This window comes from Camelus bactrianus, unplaced genomic scaffold (genome assembly GCF_048773025.1).
Source record: "Camelus bactrianus isolate YW-2024 breed Bactrian camel unplaced genomic scaffold, ASM4877302v1 HiC_scaffold_6, whole genome shotgun sequence".
NCBI classification, from domain to species: domain Eukaryota; kingdom Metazoa; phylum Chordata; class Mammalia; order Artiodactyla; family Camelidae; genus Camelus; species Camelus bactrianus.
Window position 1 is genome coordinate 1 of NW_027413978.1, and position 2,500 is coordinate 2,500.

At 71.1% G+C, this 2,500-nt stretch overlaps 1 non-coding gene across 1 annotated transcript; it reads left to right on the forward strand.

Annotated features, from left to right (window-relative positions):
- Window positions 1-2,242: 2,242 nt before the first annotated feature.
- Window positions 2,243-2,395, forward strand: LOC141577037 (5.8S ribosomal RNA). The gene has a single exon (XR_012505471.1). It is a non-coding gene; the product is annotated as a 5.8S ribosomal RNA (ribosomal RNA).
- Window positions 2,396-2,500: the final 105 nt, after the last annotated feature.

Consider the following 2,500-nt stretch of genomic DNA (forward strand, 5'->3'; position numbering starts at 1 on the left):
ACAGATTGATAGCTCTTTCTCGATTCCGTGGGTGGTGGTGCATGGCCGTTCTTAGTTGGTGGAGCGATTTGTCTGGTTAATTCCGATAACGAACGAGACTCTGGCATGCTAACTAGTTACGCGACCCCCGAGCGGTCGGCGTCCCCCAACTTCTTAGAGGGACAAGTGGCGTTCAGCCACCCGAGATTGAGCAATAACAGGTCTGTGATGCCCTTAGATGTCCGGGGCTGCACGCGCGCTACACTGACTGGCTCAGCGTGTGCCTACCCTACGCCGGCAGGCGCGGGTAACCCGTTGAACCCCATTCGTGATGGGGATCGGGGATTGCAATTATTCCCCATGAACGAGGAATTCCCAGTAAGTGCGGGTCATAAGCTTGCGTTGATTAAGTCCCTGCCCTTTGTACACACCGCCCGTCGCTACTACCGATTGGATGGTTTAGTGAGGCCCTCGGATCGGCCCCGCCGGGGTCGGCCCACGGCCCTGGCGGAGCGCTGAGAAGACGGTCGAACTTGACTATCTAGAGGAAGTAAAAGTCGTAACAAGGTTTCCGTAGGTGAACCTGCGGAAGGATCATTAACGCGCGCGCAGCAGCAGCAGCAGAGCGGCGCGAAGCGAAGCGAAGCGAGGGCGCCTCGCCGACGCCTCCGCCCGCCCGCCCGCCCGCCCGCCCGCTTGCTCGCGAGCTTTCCCCACCCGTGCGGCGCGGGACCGTCGGACGGGAGGAGGAGGGATTGAGGGAGGAGAGGGCGTCCGGAGGTGTGCCGCGGCCGGGCCGGGGCCGGGGCCGGGGCCGGGCCGGGCCGGCGGTCGTCCCGGAGGGGAGGGAGAGGGAAACAGGCGGGTTGGCGTGAAAGGGATGGGGTTGTGGGGCGGCTCTCGCTCGCCTCCCTTCCCCCGCCCGCGTCCCGCCGTCCCCCCTCCTCCTCCTGGGCACCGCGCGCCCCCACCCGTGGTCTCGGCCGGACGGCCGTCTGTCCGCGGCGCCTCCGGCGTCCGTGTCTCTCTCCCTCCCTCTCTCTCTCTTCCCGCCCGATCTCCCCGCCACTTCCCGAGAGGCGGGTCCGAGGGCTCTGTGGGCCGTGCCCGCCCCCCTCCCCTCCCCTCCCCACGCCGCGCCCTCGTCTTCCCGGCGCCGGCCGCTCCTCCCGGCCGTGGCCGCCTCCCGCTGCTCGCCCTGGACCCGGTTCCCCCGGGCCGGTCGTCGGGCCCTCTTGCTCCTCCGATCCCGCCGCGCCCCGCCTTGCCACGTGCCACTCCTCTCGCCTTTTCCCCCCACCCGAGCGAGCTTCGGGCCTCTTCTCCCCGTCCGGCCGGCTCTCTCCTCTCGCCTCCCGGTTCCCGCCCCACGCGCCCGAGGCGCCCTGCCCGCTTGTGGCCCGCGTCCCATCGTGGGCCCCCCTCGTCCCCCGTGGCGAGAAGGGGGACCCCGGGAACGCGTGTGCGGGTTGGGGGTCCTGCCGGGGGTTGGGGGCGTGGAGGTGGGAAGGAGGGTGGTCTGTCGTCGGGACGCGGGGGGAGGGCCCTCTCCGCCCGGCCTCGTGGGGAGTGAGTGGGCTTAGGATGCCGTCGGCACGCGTTGGCGTGTGGGACTCGGTGGCGTGGGCGGTGGCCGGCCGGTGCCCGGTGTGGCCCCGTGTCGAGGGCCCGCGGCGGCGAGGACCCCCGGCCGTGGCCGGGGTGTGGTGGTCGGCGTCGGGGCGCGGTGGCCGGCGGTTGGGGCTGGTGGGGGGGGGGTCCGTGCCGTCCCCGCCTCGCCCGCCTCGCCCTCTCCAGGTACCTAGCGCGTCCCGGCGCGGAGGTTTAAAGACCCTCGGGGGAGTCGCCCGTCCGCCTTGGGGTCGGGGCGGTCGGGCCCGTGGGGACGTGGGAGGTCCGTCCCTCGTCCCACGGACTCCGCCTCCACCGGGCCGGGGCGCCGCGCCACGTCGCCGACCGCCGCCGCCGCCGCCGTGTCCGTCGGGTGGGGCCTCACCCGGCGGGCCCGTCGGACGGCCGGTGGCCGCGTGGTGGCGCGTCCCCGCGGGAGGCGGGAACCCCCGGGCGCCTGTGGGGTGTCCGAGCCGGCACGCGCGGTGTCGGTGCCGGCTGCGCCCCGTTGTGAAACCTTCCCGACCCTCCGGTCTGATTTCTCTCTGACTCGGCCGGCCCGAGGCGACCCCCCCCTCTCACCCTCCCGGGGTGGGTGGGGGCGGGAGACGTGCCGTGCCACAGAACCGAAGGCAGAAGAAACTTCTCGTACGACTCTTAGCGGTGGATCACTCGGCTCGTGCGTCGATGAAGAACGCAGCTAGCTGCGAGAATTAATGTGAATTGCAGGACACATTGATCATCGACACTTCGAACGCACTTGCGGCCCCGGGTTCCTCCCGGGGCTACGCCTGTCTGAGCGTCGCTTGACGATCAATCGCGCCCCCCCGGGTGTGTGCCCGCGGGGTCGCGCGGCTGGGGGTTTCCTCGCAGGGCCGTGGTGCCCTCCGTCCCCCTAAGTGCAGACACG